This window comes from Atractosteus spatula, unplaced genomic scaffold, assembly GCF_055471065.1.
Source record: "Atractosteus spatula isolate fAtrSpa1 unplaced genomic scaffold, fAtrSpa1.hap1 Scaffold_69, whole genome shotgun sequence".
Lineage (NCBI taxonomy): Eukaryota > Metazoa > Chordata > Actinopteri > Semionotiformes > Lepisosteidae > Atractosteus > Atractosteus spatula.
In genome coordinates this window covers 62,338-84,611 of record NW_028296900.1, presented here as the reverse complement: position 1 = coordinate 84,611, position 22,274 = coordinate 62,338, and the positions used below count along the sequence as shown (strand labels likewise).

The 22,274-nt window shown below is 40.5% G+C and overlaps 1 non-coding gene across 1 annotated transcript; it reads left to right on the top strand.

Moving 5' to 3' along the window:
• The first annotated feature begins 3,027 nt into the window (after nucleotides 1-3,027).
• trnag-acc (transfer RNA glycine (anticodon ACC)) lies at nucleotides 3,028-3,099 on the top strand. The gene has a single exon. It is a non-coding gene; the product is annotated as a tRNA-Gly (tRNA).
• The last annotated feature ends 19,175 nt before the right edge of the window (nucleotides 3,100-22,274 follow it).

Sequence of the window (22,274 nt, the reverse complement as noted above, 5' to 3'; positions counted from 1 at the left end):
TCTGCGACAAAATATACACTCTGACAGTTCATCCTGCTACCAACATTAAATAAAACAAATCTTAAGATTTCTATATTTATGTCTTTATTTAGTGATTTCATTAGTGACAAAGGCTAAACTTTCTTGGAAAAATGTCTTTTATGTGTTGCGGAAAAAACTGACTTGCTTTAACAAAATATGTTTACAAATCCTTTCACCTGCCATTTTCGTAGTTAGAAATTATGGAACGCTCTATTAAAAGCAAGGGAGTTTTTATGTCCGTTGCAGTTCTTTTGCAACATGAATATAATTATATCGTTATTAATTTCTTGAGATACGCGATTCCATATTATATTCCCTTTTAATCAAATTCTAAAAGTATGCTTGTTGACTCCGGTATCGCGGTAGTTAAAGACTTCGATGCTTAAAATGTTTAGGGAGAAATGGAATACTGGTGTGTATGTTTTCTTTAAAGTACCGATACCAGCCATATACTGTATGTTTAAGTTCCAAAATTAATATCGTTTATGGACTTCACACGCGTTGCAGTATGCTCCTATTCTTTTTATGCTCAGGCACAAAGTAAAAGGGGATGCTTCATATTGCTTGACTAATTTTAAAAACTAAGTTAGAAATGCAGACGCTCCCTCGGTGCGCTGCTCTGGTGCGCCGGCTCTTACACAGTGCCTGTCTGCCGTAAGCGTTACAATATACATACCCAACACTGCTTGTACCCATCTGTCATGCAAATAAAACACCTTGAATTGAATTGAATTGAGGGGAGAGGGGGGGAATACTAAAGCCAATACTGGCTCAATACCCTCGATGGGCTTTGACGTGCTAATGCGTTGGTTTAAGAGTCCGGGTGTGGCAGGCTTCCAATGTCAACTCGACTCGATTGGAAGACAATGAACGTATTTTGTGATATTTAGAAATATAAATTTGTTTGGTGCGAGTGAGGTTTTATTTAATCTCTGACCAAGGGAAACGTTTCATTTTTTTCAAAGAAATGTTTGTTAAAAAATAAAGTCATAGTTCTATGGGATTCAATCACAGACCATGTGACATGGGAGTCACGAAACTACTGTAACACACAGCGCCACCAGATTTAATAACGCAATAAAAACGCTATAAAATAATGTGACTAGGCACAGAAAAAGTTTACAGCACAGTACGATAATAAATGCTGACCATGACTTTAGAAGCATAAATTACCTTACACTCAATTTAAACACAAGCTGTCTTTCTGTATGAACCTCTAAGCTGGTTCATACAGAAAATGTAGAAATGCATTAGCCTGATTATGATTAAAAAACACATAATTAAACACGCGTTTGCGATTTAAATCAGAACACGATTTAAATCAATATAAATGTTTATATTGTAACGCATACTGTCCAGCCTCCATTTCTCTATAAAAATTTACTCTGTTGCACACACACACACAATAGAAGGAGGAACCGCTGTCAGAAGGGAAGATATGTTCAAAATATCGCAAATATCGATCATGTTGCGATATTTTGAAATATAAAAGTCAATTGATTGTCCATAATATCGCTATTCTATTTTTTCGAAGAAATGTTTGTTAAAAGAAAAGTCCGGTACCAGCTGGATTTGAACACACAACCTACCAGTTGCTAGGCACGCACCTAGACCAGTCGGCTACAACACAGCTCGCATGAACAGGCAGGCGAAACAGCCCTACACAGCCCTGTCGCAGCACACGAATACCATTATTAAATTCCTTAGATACGCGATTCCATATTATATTCCCTTTTAATCAAATTCTAAAAGTATGCTTGTTGACTCCGGTATCACGTTAGTTAAAGACTTCAAAGCTTAAAATGTTTAGGGAGAAATGGAATACTGGTGTGTATTTTTTTCTTTAAAGTACCAAGACCAGCTATATACTGTATGTTTATGTTCCAAAATTAATATCGTTTATGGCCTTCACACGCGTTACAGTATGCTCCTATTCTTTTTATGCTCAGCTACTAAGATTTCCCTTCATTGGTAAATTCAATATCTACAACGGGCACAGCAAAGACGTTTTTACTGTAAGTCTTTCTACGACAGACCAACGGACCACGAGTGCCCCTGTCGGTCAACCAATCACTTACTGCGGTGCCACGCGTCATCTTGCGTCATACTGAGCGACGTCACCTGCGGTACGTGTCTGTGACGCACACTTTGAATGGCTGCATCTGTAAAAGCCAGCTTAATAAATCTGTTGCACGTCGTACACAATGGTCTTTCAACTAATAGCCCGTGCAGAGATCAAACCCCAGCTGTTGGTACGAGGTGCGTAAGGCTCTGCAACATGCGGATAAGAAACTAACCTTCGCTTTTTCATTATATACACAGTGAGCTATGTTTACGAGCCTGCTGCCTTCTACGGGCAGTATTTGAATGCGGTACAAGACCGGCCATGGAGAAATGAAGTGAGGAGGGTGTGTACATTAAAAGGCTCATAGCGTCCCTGGGAAGGCTCAAACCACCACCCTTTTGGTTAACAGCCGAGCCACAAAGACTCATAAACAGCTTAACACTCCTCGGTCTCAGTGAAAGTGATACACTCCGTAAAATTTTTACTACTGGAGTTTTTTACATTCTATACTGCGTTTTCTGAAGGGTACCCTGTGAAAATACGAGTTTTTACGAGAAGGGATGGGACATAAAAGGTCAGCAGGCTTAGGGAATCTGACTTTAAGGTGAAGACTGTGGGTTCAGCAGCAACAGAAGAACCTGATCAATATCAGTTGACTCCCATGTACTTTGAAAACTTAATTTCGGGATTTAGAGTCAGACGTGCTACCATTGCACCATGGGGTACTTAATTCAAAAACAAATAGAATAACAATCAGTGTTCCTGGATCTGTTATCGAGAACAACACCTGCACAAGGGCTGCGCAGGAAGAATGAAATGTGGTCTGGGAAGAAGATACTCTCTTCAGAAGAGCGGTGCTCCTCACAGGAGAGAATGAAAAAAAAAATTTTCGCGACGCTGATTTTTCTCCTCTGGGGGTTTAAAAGGGGGAGGATCGGTGTGACCTCGTGGCGCAGCGGTAGCGCGTCTGACTACCGATCTGAAGGCTGAGTGTTCAAATCACGTCGGGATCAGCTCTTAGTTTTTCAGGTTCTGCTGGTGCTGAATCCGGAATTCTCACCATGCGGTTGGGTTCTGTCTGTACACCACATAGATAATCTAAATGAAAGAGCAGTACAGGACACGCAGTGAGGAGCTCACACAGCGAATACCCTTGAACACATCTGCGAAACATCACGTCCGACTTGAAAGACAGCTACATCAGAGAATGAAATCCTGGAAGTTTCAGATCCCTTTTTATTACAGGTTTAAACAAACCTGAAAGTTAGGGAGTTTCAGGATACTTTTGTTTTATTAAAAAGTGTCTGATGCCTGTAAATGTCACTTGAAAAAAAACCGCTATTGGACTTGAGCTGGAAAGGAAACAGACCCAGCGTTTGCTTTCAGGTGCATTTCATTACATAATAGACATCTATTACTGAGGAGCTTGAATAACATTTACACGAGCCAGGTAGAAGCCTACAATCTGAGAAACTTACAATCTCAGTGTCGGGGCTGCTATGTAAAAGAGGCAATTTGCTCTGAGAGCAGGCTCAGCGCTTACTGAACGCAGATGTCTCAGAGCGGTCTGTCCAAGTGGCTGTAAAAGGACAGCAGCAAGAATACGTAAAACAGGTGTAAAATAAAAAAAAATAAAACAATTTAAAAATAAATACTAAATGGGTTTAAAATTCAGGAATGTGATTGGTCAGATGCTTACGATGAGTGTTGTTGGTGTTTCTTGTGACTTAGCGAATTGAAAAAAAATATTCAATTTAAAAACGGCAAGAGCTCGTAAGGAAAAAAAAATAGTTTGTAAGTATCTTTGTTGTAACTGCTGCGCCAGAACTATTCAGATAAATCAGAAAAGTACCTGAACTTGACTGGTTTATATTCAGTAATGTGCATTGGGAACGAAAGGAAGACTTACATGGATTTTATTAGGTTTTAGGAATCAGAAAATTTATTTTTACACGTTATTGCCTACGAGCAGAAATAACTTCCTGCTTTCAACGCTTTTATTGTTTCTGCTTGTAACCTCAAACAGAAAAACCCAGTACTGACTCACAAAAACGCCTCGGAGTTTCTGTGTTTCTGGGATTTAAGAGGGATGTATGAAGACAGTAAAGGGGAGTTTTTTTTTTCCCCGCTGTAGAGTATGAAGGCGGTGTGACGAGTCAGGAGGGAAGAGACGCGCATTCCGCACGGGGAGCGCAGAGCAATGAGCCGCACCTGTTGCGCGCCGAGTCCTGTCCTATATAACCGCTGAGCCCGGACACAGAGAGTCTCCAGCCAGTGTTGGATAATTAAAGGGTTAAAGCCCAGAAGTAGAGAGTAGAGAGTAGAGTTTTTGTACGAGTATAAGATTAAGGGAATAGGGTTTGGTGCACAGAAGAGGTTTAGGTTTGGTTTGGTTTGCTTTGCTTTTGCCACATTTGTAACGGCCATGGCGGCCTGTAGGGTCGGCATGCGCCGTTACTTTTGCGCGCGTTTGGTGTACAAGTGTGGTGAGGGCTCGGCTCACTCGGGTGATATTTCACGGTTGGACTTTTCAAGGAAGGTGTTACAGAAAGAGTTAAAGGTTAAGGCATTAGATGTCAATTGCTTAATTACTTTGCCGAAGGGAATTGGTTTTGACATTAGTTTCAAATCAGCAAAGTTACTGGAAGAATTTTGGAGAAAAATAGAAGAGAAAAAAGATGTGGGCCTGATTTGAATGGCAGAAGCTGACGGATCTTTCTAATAGGACTGTGATTGTTCGCATGTTTAATGAGATGGTGATGAAGGAAGATATTGTGACATGGTTGTCTAAGTATTGTTTAGTGAAAGGTGAGCCTCAGAAAGTCTTGGATGATGATGATGGGATCTGGAACTGTGCAGGGAGAGTACCTATTTCGTTGCATGAAGACAAAAATGGTTATGGTGGATTTAAACACATTCCTTCTTTGATTGGATTAGGTGAAAATAGAGGCCTTGTGTTCTACCAAGGGCAGCCAAAACTGTGCGGGAGGTGTGGGGAGCTGGGTCACTTTGTGGATGCCTGTACAAAGGTGGTGTGTGGTAAGTGCAAGGAAATTGGACATGCATATACTGAATGTACAAGCGTGAGGAAATGCAATCTATGTGAGTGTGAAGGTCATGTGTTTAAAGACTGTCCAAATTCCTTTGCAAATAGAACAAAACTGGGAAGACCGATGCAAAAACAGGAAGAGTTTGAAGAGGTATTTAGGCTGGAGCAGTGGTTCTGGATCAGGAACTGGATGTGGTTGACGTTGAAGAAAGTAGTGGAAAAGAGAGCAAGGGTTCAGAATGGAGTGAAGGAGATGAGGCTGAGGTAGAAGAGAATGATAATAATGTGGAAAGTGAGGTGGACTCTGAATTGAGTAGTAGCATCTCTCCTGATCGTCTGCCACCCGTGGAGACGGAAAGCGCTCAAATGGAATGTATAGAACAGAGGGTGCAGTCTAAAAGGTCTGCTGAGACATCTGATTTAGAAAGTGATCTAACTCAGAGTGGAAAAGTGAGGGAAGATCATTTTCAGAGTCCTCAGATGGCAGGTTCTCCCATGGGATTAGTTCTCTCCAATCCTACTGATCCAGCTTTAGAACTAGAGACTCAAGGAGGGCAGGTGGAGAACCATCCTATTGATGGCGGGGGTGGTGGAGGAGGAGGCAAGGAGAGCAGATTACCTTTTAAAAACAGCTATAAGGATATGGAAGAACTGTGGACATTGGGCCCATCAATTTGGAGTGGGTCCAATGAGAATAAATCTGATGGTATAGCTGTTTTAATTAAAAATAAGATGGTAGAGGTACGTCAGTACCTTGTAGTGAAACCAGGGAGAGCACTGGTGGTGTATCTGGGTTTCACGAATGTCAAATTTAAACTTTTAAATGTGTATTGTCTGAGTTGCCCACACGACAGATATGTCCTAATTCAGGAATTGAGAGAATATTTATTGGGATGGGAACCACTGGTTTTAGCTGGGGATTTTAATTGCCTTTTAGAAAGAGAAGGCAGAATGAGGGATGAGAGACGGTCCAATTTGATAAATCATCAATATTATTGCAAACGGTATGTAAAGATTTTAAACTGAAAGATGCCCTCAAACTTCATAGTCAGGGGAGGGCAGGTTTCACATGGCACAAGTCTAATGGGACCCAAGCCTCACGCATAGATTTTGTTTTGATACGTGATTTTACTTGCACAACTGCAGGCTTAACCCCTGTTTTTTTCTCTGACCATTGTTTACTGTCATGTACACTTGCTATTCCAACGGTTGTTACTGTGGGGAAGGGTGTGTGGAAGCTGAATATTTCACTTCTGGAGGATGAGGAAGTGAGGAGCAGGTTCAGGGAAAGATATAAGGAATGGCAGTCTTTGTACGTCCTGTTTGGCACAAGAGCACAGTGGTGGGAGGAGGTGAAGGAGCGTACAAAAGCATTCTTCATAGAGATGGGGAGGAGAAAACAGGCTCGGATACGAAGGGTTGAAAACGGATTACAAAAGAGATTGCAGAGGTATGTTAAGTTATTAGAAGAGGGGTGGGACTTCAGTGAGGAAATCAAAGAATTAAAGAATGAGCTTTTAAATCTCTCTAGAGAAAAGATGAAAAAAATCATGTTTCAAAGCAAAGTGAAAGAGCTTGAAGACGGTGAAAAATGTACAAGATTCTTTTTCAAGAAAAGGGTTGCAGGGAGGGGACTAATGTCTGCATTGAAGGGACGAGAGGGGGTTTTGCAAACTAGTATGGAAGACATGTTGACTGTAGCTGAGGATTTCTATGGGGAGTTGTTTGGAAAGAAACAAGTGTCTAAGGATTTGTTAGAAAAATTTGTTCAAGTCATTCCAAAGAGTGTAAAAGATGATACTGTGTTATCAAAAGGCCTTTCTGTAGAAGAGTTAATGGAAAGTTTGAAGACCTTCAAAACGGGTAAGACTCCAGGGTTGGATGGTCTACCCATTGAGTTTTACAGGGCCTTTTGGGATATTTTAGCATTGGATCTTTTAACCATTTTTAAAGAATTTGAGTTTTTAGAAGAACTGCTGGACAGCTTTAAGACAGGAGTTGTGATCTTACTATTCAAAAAGAATGATCGCACGGACCTGGTAAATTGGCGACCGATAACTTTATTGAATTGTGATCTTAAACTGCTTTCCAAGTGTTTAACGCTTTGATTAAAATCTGTCCTGAGTGAAGTCATTCATCCAGATCAAGCTTGTGGTGTGGCAGGGAGGAGGATCACGGACAGCCTGATACTGATTAGAGATACCATAGGTTATGTGAGAGAGAGGAATATTGGATTAGCAGTCTTAAACTTGGATTTTGAGAAAGCTTACGATCGTATCTCTTATGAGTATATGTTTAGAGTACTACAAAAGATGGGGGCTTTCAACCAGGTTCCTCACTTGGGTAAGGTTATTATATAAGGATATAGGAAGTAGAATAATGATTAATGGCAGCATGTCAAATGTGGTTAATGTGAATTGCGGTGTTTGCCAAGGCTGTCCGTTATCCCCACTCCTTTTTGTTTGCTGCATAGAACCACTGGCACAAGCCTTGAGAATGGAGAATGGGATTGAAGGCATTAAAATCCCTGGGAGTGGGGCCCAAGAGGTGAGAACTGTACTATACATGGACGATGTAAATGTTTTTTGTACAGATTATAAGGGAGTCAGAAATAGCTTGGAGGTGACAACCCAGTTTTGCGGAGCATCAGGGGCCAAGCTGAATAAAAACAAATGTGTGCTGATGCAATATGGAAACTGGAGTGAAGAGGAAAATGTGGGAATCACAATTCGTAGAGATGAAATAAAGATCTTGGGAATAAACTTTGACAGAAATGACAGGGATGGGGAGTAGGAATTGGGATAGGGGGGTAGGGAAAGTCAAAAGCAAGATCGGTCTGTGGAGTTTACGGGAATTAACAATGGAAGGCAAGGTTTTAGTTGTCAAGACTGTAATTTTACCATTACTGTTGTTTGTCAGTGCTGTTTTTATGCCATCAAGGTCTGTTTTATTGGTTTTAAAGAGGGCTATTTTTTATTTTTTCTGGAGGTCAAAATGGGAGAGAGTAAAGAGGGTGGTTGTAGGAAAAAAAGGTGGAAATGGGTGGAAAAGGCATGCCTGAACTGTTCACTTTCCTAATGTACAAATATGTATCATTACACTTGTCTTTAGCGGTAGGGAACAGGGGGAAAGTATCCTTTATGTCTCGCTTTTTGTGTGGTTTTTATTTAAGGACATTGAAAGTTTTAGAGATCCCTTTAACAGCACCTGTTGCTTTTGACCTCCCATATTCATATTTTATCATAAAGAAATTTTTAAGGGAACAGAATTTGGAAAATGAGGCACTGGATGTGTTGACAAGTGCAAGAAGGTTGGAACTTGTTGTGCAGGGTAGAGGTGCAGTATGTCAAATTCGTGGCCTCGTGGCTGGGGATCCCAGCCATGTTTGGAAAAGGGTTGGCCACACGGTTTTGTTGAATAGACACAGAGACATGTGCTGGATGATTGCACATGAAGTTTTACCAACAAGGGCTGTGATGCATTCGAGAGGCATGGGGAAGACATCAAGGTGTCCAGTGGAAGGATGCGGACAAGAAGAATCCATCCGACACGTCCTGTGGGACTGTGGCATCGCAAAAGAGGTGTGGACATTGGCTAACAGCTGGATAAGGTGCTTTCTGGCTTGCGGTATAAGTGACCCCCAGGTAGTGCTCTATGGACATGGACTTGAGAAGCTATTGAAATCGGAAGAAAGCAAAGCCTGGCAGGTCATCTGTTGCCTAAGGGAAGCTTTATGGAAGACTAGAACTACATTGGTATATAGAATGGAAAAAACTCTGCCTCTGTCAGTAATACAGAAGGCTGTGTCTTATTTGAGAGACTACATTTTGATCCACCAGAGAAGATTTGGGGAGAAAGAAACTGAGAGGGTCTGGAAGTTGACATTATGGCCCAAGCATGTTGCAATCAAATGGTGATGGATCACAAGTCATGTTTCAGCAGGTCATGTTGGAAACTTTTTTTTGTGATGCCTCTTGCCTTGCACAACATCTGTCTAGTGTTTTTATTCTTTGCTTTTGTATCTTATTTAATTTTATGTAAGAACTTAATAGTGTAAATTGTTATTGCTTGTGTATCAATAAAAACTTTAAAATTTCAAAATTTCTTTTGAGCTGAAGCTGGGATTCTTTCTGTAGTTAAAGTTATTGGAGTTGGTGGTTACTGTGCTAGACCTTCGAGAATAGCGCTATTATTTCTTTTTTCTGCTCAAACAGGGCCGGGCAAAACTTAAACTATAACCCTGTTTCAGAAAGATTGAGTCTGAGGGGTAATAGGTGGAGGTTAAAACCCAAAATAAAGGGCTGTTGTTGGTGAAAGCAGTAGATTGGGTCTGATTTTGCTCGTTATTGACCTCACTCACGCAAACTCTGTACTCATTAATGTAGGCGGGCTACGTGCGATAAAGATAGGAGTGTCCCCTTTTGGGGAGTCCCTTCCCCTGCCCGCTCTCCCAGTAGGGTCTGTTGTAATCCAGTGTGGAATTCAGCATATTGTCGTTCAGCTTTTGATCACTCAGCTGAGAAGCCCTGGGAATATGGGGCAAATACAGGAGACACCCACCAGCCTCAAAGGAGAGTTTTTATCCCCAAGGGATGACTTGTTTTACAACAGCAGACACTATTAAGAAACAAAAACCTCTGTTCTGCTGCTCCAGGCTGGTTCCACTGGGAACAAGTGGGGCTGTTTGTAGAGGGGGACTTGGAGGAAGTTAGATGTACAGATGCAGCCATTCAAAATGGGTGGGGTATTTCGCGGCCTAGCCCGGTGGGCGTGTCGCGGTATCACGCAGTATCACGCGGTTAATCGCGTCTTCTGACGTCACGCCGGAAACTATCTGGCGTCACCTTGTAAAACCGCCAGGGGGAGCTTAACCTCTCATGTACAGCATTTGAGCTTTTAATTTTGAACTGTGTATTACAGCATGTTAATCATCAGTCATTAAAATGTTGGTATATTTTATGAAAGCAAGATTGCTCAGTTGGACAAAAGTACACAACCTACCTTTATCGGAAATATTTATGCATCAAAGCCTTTACCGAAGATATTACTAATAGTATTAATAATGAATGACTTTGGACAAGCTGTATACTCAAAGTATAATTTCTTTAGCACATTTGTACAAGCACTTGGAATCTGTCCAAGCCATACTTTGTCAGGCATTTTGTTTTACTTCAACGGGCATTAAAAACTCCCTTGCTTTTAACAGGGCGTTTCATAATTTCTTACTACGGAAATGATTTAAAATGCGACACTTATCATTCAACTAGAGCTCAAAATATCACAAGGATCCTCAAGAGCACAGCAAAGACTGTATTAAAAGATACTTGTATCAGATACATGAGAATCCAGGCTTTTTTATCAACGCTTTCTTTTCCGTATACCAGATTTTATGGAACCACTTCAGAAGGGTGTCAGCCAGTCAGATTCCAGGAATCGGTACTTTAAAGGAAAAATACACACCGGTATTCCATTTCTCCCTAATGATTTTAAGCATCGAAGTATTTAACTAGCATGTGAAATAGCGTGTGAAAAAGTGGTAGTTTTAAGGTTTTCTGCTAATATAATATGGAATCACGTATCTAAAGAATTTAATAACGATATGATTATATTCGTGTACTGCGACAGGGCTGTGTAGGGCTGTTTCGCCTCTCTCTTCATGCGACTTTTCTTTTAACAAACATTTCTTCGAAAAAATAGAATAGCGATATTATGGACAATCAATTGACTTTTATATTTCAAAATATCACAACATGATCGATTCTAAGTCATTTTTGACTTGTGAATAGTCACCTTCTTCCCTTCTGACAACGGTCCCTGCTTCTGCTTCCTGCTTCTATTGTGTCTGTGTGTAATAGAGTAAATTTTTATAGAGAAATGGAGGCTGGACAGTATGCGATACAATATAAACATTTATATTGATTTAAATCGCAAACGCGTGTTTAATTATATGTGTTTTTTTAATCATAATCAGGCTAATGCAACATAAATTGATACAGTATCTTTGTCTTCTAAGTATCTTAATAAACTTTCAGCATAGCTTTCTACCCGTTTAGATTTATATTTCTTGGGATTTTGGGATCAAACGTGGAACGATTAGATTGTAATCGTTTTTATTTTTCAAATACGTTTTAGAAAAGTGTAATCTATACCTGCCCAGACTGTACGCCTTCCTAAACCCCGCCTTTCACTAGTGTCCTGCTCTTCTCCGCGCACCCCAGCCGGCACTCTTCGGCCTGTGCCCAGGATGAATGTATATTTTGATATTTACACCCGGCGCGGCACCGAGGGAGCGTCTGCATTTATAACTTAGTTTTTAAAATAAGTCAAGCAATATGAAGCTTGAATATCTCCTCTTACTTTTAAGTCCCTTAAATACATTGAGCACAGCTTTCTCACCACTTAAGATTACTTTTTGATACCATCCTTACACAAAGCAGAAACTTTCCGATGACATACAATACAAGTGGAAAGATTACAGATTTTAATCGTCTTTAATTTTGTTACGTTATAAGTTTTAGGAACGTTTCATCTAAACAAACACCACAAAACTATTCTCGATTGTATTTCTGAATGTTATGTTACACCTACAGTAGTTCACTGCTTTAAATACATCGAATTAAGAAAGTAAGGTGTATCACTTTAGATCTTTTTTTCTGAACCAGGGAAAATCTGATCATGTTTCTCTATAACAATAATAAAAAACTTTATTTTACATATCACCTTTAAAAGTGGCATCTCAAAGCAATACAGTAGATCGAAAAACAGTTAAAAGGGACCAAAGTAAATACCAGACAAACGCAAACGCGTTTTTAATAAAATGTTTTTATTCATTCAGCAGAGAGTGAGAGGGACATCCAGCAGAGAGAGACACACACACCGGTTTCCATTGACAAAAGTAATTGTTTTTTTTTCAATTCCTCTTGTCTAACAGGAATGTTTTGTTTGTGGACAGACTGTTAGACTAGAGGAAAAGAGCGCCTCCTTCTATGAAGCATTTCGTTGATCCGATCACGAATTCTTTTCCAGTCGCACGAAGTAAGGGTTGAGAATCTCCGATTCACCATGCTACTAATGGTTTCCCGGAGATTGCAAGGCAAGGCACTTTTGCCTCTGGACCCATCGAAATTTACAGACGTCGTCCACCCCCAGTAAATTTCAAAAGTCACAAGATTTCGAAACACGAGGGTGGCGTGGCGGTCGGCTCTTGCTTTCCCGTCTATGCCGATGCACTGCAAGTACAACCCCCCCTCCATCTCTTGAGTGATGGGTAACAGTTGGATATATGGGAGAATTTCTCGTCCCACTGGCGTCTGTGAATTCTGCTCTGTAAACAGTGCTTCCTGGGGGGAGATAGACGGCGGGGACAGCATCAACAAATTCCTGCGCGGTGGTGAGTGGAGAGGCTGGGATGGAGTGTCCTGAGGCGGTGTGTGCTCTGTAGGGGGCAGAGCTTCCGCCAGGCATTGCAACCTGCGCGGCGGGGAGAGGCACTTTTCGGGAGACAGCTGCTCAACTGTTTGACTGCTGGAACATACTGTCTCCTTCCTCTGCATTTTCAGGAGTGTCTCTAGCCTCCCAATCCTCCCCAGTAATGCGTTGTACTGCTCCCGCTGCTGCCGAAAAGTCTCCACACAGGTGCTGCTTCTACAGGTTGGCACCCTGGCCAGTGGCCGAGAACAGAGACCCACGGCCTTTGGCAAAATAACATAATTCATGTAAGAAATAGTCACACAGTAGTATTCATCAGTCGCGGAACAGACAACAAAATAAACTTTTCTTTTTTTCCGTCTTACCGCTTTCTTTTTTACTGTCCTGGTGGTAGATTTCGAAGATCGTTTCGCCCGTGCGGTGTTTTCTTGAAGAACAGGCTACGAAGAAATAATTATAATTGAATTTAAAATTCAAAACGGCAATAATACCTTGTAATATGCACTGTAATCGCGTATTTCAGATGAAGTCTGCTGTATTTGCTTACCCTTCATTCTTTGGAAGCAGGGGCGGCAGAAGCACCCTGTCTCTTCCCGTAAAAGGTCTTGGTCTCCATACTGTACTGTGGTCGCTGTAGTGCAGGTTCGCAGTTTTTTTTGTAATGGGAGCTCACCCAATCCCTTGGTGTATTTATGCTATATTCACATGTACGGCTAGAATGTTCATTGTCTTCCAATGAAAGGCGGGTGCCTTTTGCCGAAGTCGGGAGACATTAGAGGCTTGCCACACCCGGACTGTTAAACCAACGCATTAGCACGTCAAAGCCCATTGAGGAACCGGAGGCAATAGTTGTTTTGTCCCTTGATTTACTGATCTGCATTAATTATGGAAATCGAGTTCCTGCTCTGTGCGGACGACCTGGTCCCGCTGTCGCCCACAGAACAGAGGCTGCGCCAGAACCTGGCACTGCTGGAGCAGCACTGTCAGACCTGGGCGCCGACAGTCAAACTGAACAAAACCAGAGTTATGGTTTTCCAGAAAAAAAGCCAGACCTCAGGGACACAGGTACAAATTCACACTTAACAACACATTAACACCTAACAACGGGAGCAGGGACGAATTAGGCCAGTACCCACTATTGTTAAACATACAGAAAAGGATATTAAAGTATTGAATATTAGTATTGGCTTTAGTATTAGCCATACAGAACATTAAAGTGCCCCTTTTCCATTCAGCGGGTGCCTGAGCCGCTGTGTCCTATCTTCTGACAGTCGCCGTTGTGAATGTCTGTAGAGTGTATCTTATTTTTAGTACTATATTTTTGTATTATATTCCCTGTTAATCAAACTCTAAGAGTATGTATCGGCTTGTCAGTCGGGTCTTTTTTCTCTATTTGTATTGTCGTTTACACCTCGCACGACTTTAAAAGCTAGCAAGACAGGTTTCGATTCACATTAGCTGGCGAGCCTTGTTAACAAAAAAACTAATAATAGTGTAACATGCCACTGTTTGTTCATGAACAACATTATACTGAGATTTCCTTAGATACGCGATTAAAAAATAAATAAATAAAACTTTGAATCCCCGGCGGAACACATTCCATAAGAATCAGCGCTTTTACAGTATATATCGCCTTTAAAGGTGGCTTCTCGAAACGCTTTACAGGATAAAGACAACAAGAACAGCAACAACAACAATATTGTATTTCATTGCACTTTGAAAACCAAGTAATAACTTAACTATATGTGCAAACGTTTCATATGTTGCTGTTGTGAATGCCTGTGGAGTGTACAGTATCTTATTTGCCTTGTGTCCTGGTTATCTCGCGCGCCCCCCCTCAATTCAATTCAATTCAATTCAAGGTGTTTTATTAGCATGACAGATGGGTTCGATCAGTGTCGGGTATTTACTTTGCTTTGAGATTCCACCTTTAGAGGTGATATATAAATTTTTGACTAAAATAAATTGATATCTTTGTCTTCTAAGCTCTCTGTGTACAGTAGAGCCTCCTGTCCAGCCAGCACATGTCCACAGACATTCACAACAGCGACATATCATAAAACGTTTGCACATATAGTTAAATTATTAGTTGTTTTTCAGGAAGTTAAAAAAAACACTTGAACAACTTATCCAGTCTCTCGAAATAAAAAAACTAATAATAATGTAACATGCCACTGTTTGTTCATGAACAAAGTTATACTGAGATTTCCTTAGATACGCGATTAAAAAATAAATAAATAAAAATTTGAATCCCCGGCGGAACACATTCCATAAGAATCAGCGCTTTTACAGTATATATCGACTTTAAAGGTGGCTTCTCAAAACGCTTTACAGGATAAAGACAACAAGAACAGCAACAACAACAATATTGTATTTCATTGCACTTTGAAAACCAAGTAATAATTAACTATATGTGCAAACGTTTCATATGTTGCTGTTCACAACTCTCCCCTCTCTCCCTCAATTCAATTCAATTCAAGGTGTTTTATTTGCATGACAGATGGGCACAATTAGTGTTGGGAATGTATATTTCGATATTTACACCCGGCGCGGCACTGAGGGAGCGTCTGCATTTATAACTTAGTTTTTAAAATTAGTCAAGCAATATGAAGCATCTCCTTTTACTTTTAAGTCCCTTAAATACATTGAGCACAGCTTTCTCACCACTTAAGATTACTTTTTTGGTATCATCCTTACACAAAGCAGAAACTTTCCGATGACATACGGTACAAGTGGAAAGATTACAGATTTTAATCGTCTTTAATTTTGTTACGTTATACGTTTTAGGAACGTTTCATCTAAACAAACACCACAAAACTATTCTCTATTGTATTTCTGAATGTTATGTTACACCTGCAGTAGTTCACTGTTTTAAATACATCGAATTAAGAAAGTTATGTGTAGCACTTTAGATCTTTTTTTCTGAACCAGGGAAAATCTGATCATGTTTCTCTATAACAATAATAAAAACCTTTATTTTACATATCACCTTTAAAAGTGGTAGTACCTTTTTTAGTACTATATTTTTGTATTATATTCCCTATTAATCAAACTCTAAGAGTATGTATCGGCTTGTCAGTCAGGTCTTTTTTCTCTATTTGAAATACTGAGATTTCCTTAGATACGCGATTAAAAAATAAACGTTTCATATGTTGCTGTTGTGAATGCCTGTGGAGTGTCTCCTATTAAGCTCTAAATTGCATTTTGAGCGCGGTTTTTGACTTTTTTTAAATTGCATTTTGGGCGCGGACAGCACATACAAGGGTTAATGAACTGCGCCAAGAAATTTAAAATAGTATTCTTTAGGTGTGAGGGTAGGAGTGGACCGCAGCAGGCATAATCAGCAAACCAGGAAAACAAAGAACAGGACAGGTGAGATGTGTATCCAGAAAGCGAGTGATCAGAAAAAGGAAATGGTGTTACGCCCAGGTTTTCGACCCAATTGTTTTAACTTGCTAATGCATCAGACACATTTCCTGGCGTATTGTGTTTTAAATAAAATAGGAGTGTCTTTCCCTGGCATTAGCTCATCGGTATGGTGTAAGGTTTATCTGTACCATACCATACAGTATATAGGTACAGAATTCAAGCTGCACCACTGTATCGCTTTGGTAAGGAGACGGACAATGGCCAAAATCACGAAGACTCTCTCACACCAAATAATGAAGATGAAAAGAAACGGGAAGTCAACACGGGACATTGTACAGCAGTTGGCTTCGATGGACATCTTCGTTTCTGAAAGCACAGTGAGACAGCATTATAAAGGGGAGAGGAGGCAAAGAGAATCTAAACCGAGGACGATTCAAAGGTAAATAAATTTCTAAAAATACCTTTCTTGCATGTAAATACAACTACGCACATTATTTTTAAAACTAACTGTTGATCTCTTTTTTTCAAGTCCTATTGTGCGAGCTATCGACAAACTGACTGATGAAAATGATGAGCTACCGGCGATGCAAGTCCAAAGACGGCTATGGGCTGACCTCGGTGCGAATATTAGCCCGACATCGATAAGAAGAGTACACAGGAGGCTTGGATGGAGATACAGAAAAACCAACACATGCCCCATGATAAGGCTAAAAAACAAAGAGGAAAGACTCAAGCAAGCTCTCCAATGGATTGAACAGGGGGAGGCATTTCAGGATGTACTTTTTACCGACGAAACAACAGTGGCTCTGGAACAGTTTTCAACAATGGCATTTTGTAAAAAGGGGAGATATGTGGACAAGCCAAAGCCCAAACATCCACTGAAGGTTCACGTCTGGGGGGGTATATCTAGAAGAGGCCCGGGACCACTTCTTATTTTTGAAGGAATTATGGACCGTGTATTCTTCGAGGACGTCGTGGTCACACAGCATGCTGCCCCATATATCAGGGAGCAGTTTGGATCTAGGCACCGTCTCTTTCAAGACAACGATCCGAAACACACAGCAGCAAGGGCGAGGCTTATAGCAGAAGGAGTGAACTGGGTGAAAACTCCAGCCGAATCCCCAGATCTAAATCCGATAGAGATGGTTTGGCATTCGTTGAAAGACTACGTTCGGAAAACCGCTAAGCCCACCACAAAGCAGGAACTGATCGATGCGATCTATAAATTCTGGGAGGAAGAACTGACCGAACAAAATTGTAACAATTTTATTAACAGGCTGTTTCGTGTTCTTCCTGGGATTGTTGACCGGGGCGGGGGACATTCGGGAATGTAAGTCTGAGAAAGACAGTCTAACATTTGTGGACAGTCTGTCCACAAACAAAACATGTAAAAAAAACAATTACTTTTTGTCAATGGAAACCAGTGTGTGTGTCTCTCTCTGCTGGATGTCCCTCTCACTCTCTGCTGAATGAATAAAAGCATTTTATTAAAAACGCGTTTGCGTTTGTCTGGTATTTACTTTGGTCCCTTTTAACTGTTTTTCGATCTACTGTATTGCTTTGAGATGCCACTTTTAAAGGTGATATGTAAAATAAAGTTTTTTATTATTGTTATAGAGGAACATGATCAGATTTTCACTGGTTCAGAAAAAAAGATCTAAAGTGCTACACCTAACATTCTTAATTCGATGTATTTAAAGCAGTGAACTACTGTAGGTGTAACATAACATTCAGAAATACAATCGAGAATAGTTTTGTGGTGTTTGTTTAGATGAAACGTTCCTAAAACGTATAACGTAACAAAATTAAAGACGATTAAAATCTGTAATCTTTCCACTTGTACCGTATGTCATCGGAAAGTTTCTGCTTTGTGTAAGGATGATACCAAAAAAGTAATCTTAAGTGGTGAGAAAGCTGTGCTCAATGTATTTAAGGGACTTAAAAGTAAAAGGAGATGCTTCATATTGCTTGACTAATTTTAAAAACTAAGTTATAAATGCAGACGCTCCCTCGGTGCCGCGCCGGGTGTAAATATCAAAATATACATTCGTCCCGGGCACAGGCCGAAGAGCGCCCGGCTGGGGTGCGCGGGGAAGGGCAGGACACTAGTTTAGGAAGGCGTACATTCTGGGCAGGTATAGATTACACTTTTCTAAAACGTATTACAATCTAATCCTTCCACGTTTGATCCCAAAATCCCAAGAAATATAAATCTAAACGGGTAGAAAGCTATGCTGAAAGTTTATTAAGATACCTAGAAGACAAAGATACTGTATCAACTTATGTTGCATTAGCCTGATTATGATTAAAAAACACATATAATTAAACACGCGTTTGCGATTTAAATCAGAACACGATTTAAATCAATATAAATGTTTATATTGTAACGCATACTGTCCAGCCTCCATTTCTCCTATAAAAATTTACTCTGTTGCACACACACACACACAATAGAAGCAGGAAACAGAAGCAGGGACCGTTGTAAGAAGGGAAGAAGGTGACTATTCATTGTTATCAAAAATGACTTAGAATCGATCATGTTGCGATATTTTGAAATATAAAAGTCAGATGATTGTCCATGATATCGCTATTCTATTTTTTCGAAGAAATGTTTGTTAAAAGAAAAGTCTAGCACCAGCTGGATTTGAACACACAACCTGCGAGTTGTTAGTCAGGCACGTAGACCAGTAGGCTACAGGACAACTTGCATGAACAGGGAGGCGAAACAGCCCTACACAGCCCTGTCGCAGTACACGAATATAATCATATCGTTATTAAATTCTTTAGATACGCGATTCCATATTATATTAGCAGAAAAGCTTAAAACTACCACTTTTTCACACGCTATTTTACATGCTAGTTAAATTAAATTTATTTATATATTATATATTTATATCTCTGACCAAGGGAAACGTCTCATTTTTTCAAAGAAATGTTTGTTTGTTTGTTGACTGTTATCAAAAATGACTTAGAATCGATCATGTTGCGATATTTTGAAATATAAAAGTCAGTTGATTGTCCATGATATCGCTATTCTATTTTTTCGAAGAAATGTTTGTTAAAAGAAAAGTCCAGCACCAGCTGGATTTGAACACACAATCTACGAGTTGTTAGCCAGGTACGTAGACCAGTAGGCTACAAGACAACTCGCATGAATAGGGAGGCAAAACAGCCCTACACAGCCCTGTCGCAGTACACGAATATAATCATACCGTTATTAAATTCTTTAGATACGCGATTCCATATTCTATTCCCTATTAATCAAATTCTAAAAGTATGCTTGTTGACTCCGGTATCACGTTAGTTAAAGACTTCGAAGCTTAAAATGTTTAGGGAGAAATGGAATACTGGTGTGTATTTTTTTCTTTAAAGTACCAAGACCAGCTACTGTATATACTGTATGTTTATGTTCCAAAATTAATATCGTTTATGGCCTTCACACACGTTACAGTATGCTCCTATTCTTTTTATGCTCAGCTACTAAGATTTCCCTTCAGTGGTAAAATTCAATATCTACAACGGGCACAGCAAAGACGTTTACTGTAAGTCTTTCTACGACAGACCAACGGACCACGAGTGCCCCTGTCGGTCAACCAATCACGTACTGCGGTGCCACGCGTCATCTTGCGTCACGCTGCGCGATGCCACCTGCGGTACGTGTCTGTAACGCGCACTTTGAATAGCTGCATCTGTATACACTCACAGACTCACAGATACACAAATAGACACTATATACGGACATAGGCACCGCATACACTCTTAGGTACAGATACACTATAACTAACACTAATGCAGGTACTGCTAATATTACAACAGTAACACTATCACCAAAACTTACACTATCATTGTTACTAACACTGACAAAAACTACTACTAGACTAATAATACTTATAATAACAGTAATACTCTCATGAAAACTAACATGATGATGAGTGTTAATACTCTGACCCTAACACTGTAAGTATCACTAATATTACATAAATACTAGCATTATGGTAATTGGTCGATACAGTCTTTATTAACTGTTTTCTAGATACTTAAACAGGGTCAAGAAATGAATCAGTACTCACCAATCGGTGAAGTTAATCGATTTTTCTACGGTTCTTCAGTTTAAATAATTGGTTGTCGATAGATAGCTCTTCTCTGTGCGCTCCGTGCGCCTCCCGCGGTCTCTCTCTCTGATCCCGGCGCTCTGGCTGGTGTCTGTGACGTCACAGCGCTTATTCTGACAGAGCAGAGCGCGTCTCTGCCGCTTTTGAGTGTCTTTTTCATGAATGCCAGAGGTACTCGAAATGTTGCAAAAAGAAAAGCGTTTACTTCACAGATTAATGTGTTACAAAGTGTACCCGTGTGGAGCAATAGAGAACGAGCACGAGTCCCTGAAATAAGCGTTTTCAAGGGTTTTACACGAATCATCAGAGTATAGAAGCCAGGAGGATTAGACTCATGTTCCTGGAGGTTAAAACGTGTATCCTGGTTTTATTTCAACCCAGCTCTCAGCTCTATAGGTAGTCTGATGATTTAAATTAACTGTATAACTGTTACAAGACTTCATCTAATTGTACATTTATAAGACTGTCTGTGAGACACTTGTGAGAGCAGCTGAATCCCAGGGCTGGTGTAGAATCACACACAGACAGGTCTTCTTCTGTGTGATCTGAGTCCCACTGCTCAGAGCTACAGACTGGTCAACTGGTCACTATTTTAGTCACGACCATCGGCCTTTGGCTACTAATAATCAATATACTGATCAGAGTGTCCATACTGGTGTTTATTACATAAATACAAAGATAATTCCACACTCACTTGTGTTATAAAACACTTAAAAAACATGTTTGGAGCCTGATATACAGTAAAGAAAGTAATACTGAAGGGCTGGAAGACCTGGAAAGGGTTAATAGAACCTTCTTGCTTCCGACCTGGAACAGAGCCCACAACTGCCAGATCAGTGACCCCTGAGCCCAGTTCACAGAGAGGAGAACCAGGAGCTCTTTTATGTCTCTAAGCAGCTGTGAGGAAGGAGAAAAGGGGGAGATGTGACCTGAGTCCAGGCTGTTCTGTCTGATATTATTTATGTAGCAGCACTGATTGCCTGAATGCCCTCTGGTTTAGGTTTTTCAGGATATAGATCACTATGGAGTTGAGCTTCAGTCTGAGTGTGAGTCTAAGCTGTGAATCTGACTGAGAAGAGAATAATGATTTTTTATTCTGCCTCTGAGAATTTTTCTTCTTTGCCAAGTGGTGTTACATCCCCTTCAGATACTCTGCACAGACTGCCAGAGTGAGAGAAGAGGAGAGAGAGATGGACAGATAAGAGCACACACAGCGAGAGAGACATACGTCTTGATTTACTTTGAAGCAAGTGTTCATTTCTTTTCTGTAACAAGTTGTTTCTGAACTTCAAGAAATTCATACAACTTCTGAAAGATAAAATACAAATCTTGCTTATCAGGACAGAAGAAATGCTGCAAAAAAATGCCAGTGATTTTTTCTCCTTTTAACGAAAAGTGGAGAAAAACAACAGCAGTGCATCTCCGTCGGCTTGATTTAGCTTAATACTGTACATGTATTCACTCCCTTTTCTGTAGATTACAGCCTGCGAAAGATTAAATGAAGTTCTTGGTTACTCTTGGTCAGTGCAGAAGAAATACTGCCAGCTGGCAGGAAAATGACAGTATTTTATTTTCTTTAACTACAAACATGTGAGTTGTGAAAAGCAACAGGAATGTGTCCCTGTGCAGCTGTTATACAAAGGGCTGGTGGGTCAAACGCACTCAGGGACGCGCTTCAGATTGTGATGATGTAAACATAATCTCTGGTAAAAATTGAAGGGATTTCTTTGCAAACCCTCTTGAATGTTGCAGGAAATCTTCGTGTTTTACTCGTGTGGAACTACAACAAGTAAACAATTAAGTACCTAAGTCAATGTCCAAGAAAACCATCTTCACGTGTGGAATTTTTCTTTAACTGCTGTTGGGAGAATTCATTTATACACCCGTTGTATCCTTAGCAAAAATCAAGGGCCCCAATGGAGGGATCATCCTGTAGGATGGAAAAGTTGTGGTTAATGGTCCTGGGGATAGGAAGTGTGTTAGGGTGGTAAGGAAGCACCAGAGGAATGCGGTTGTTACGGCGGGAGTTCCTGATCGGGTTGATGGTCCGGGGGGTGTTTTTGGCTCGGGCAAGGGCCCTGTCAATCACACTGCTGGGGTATCCTCCATTGGGGCCCTCTTTTCTGATCGCCCTATCATCTCATATCGCCGACCACCTAATCTGCGTAACCTCCTTGTTCACAGCTCCCTTGACCGCCCTCAACAACCATCCACACCAGGCACTTTCCCT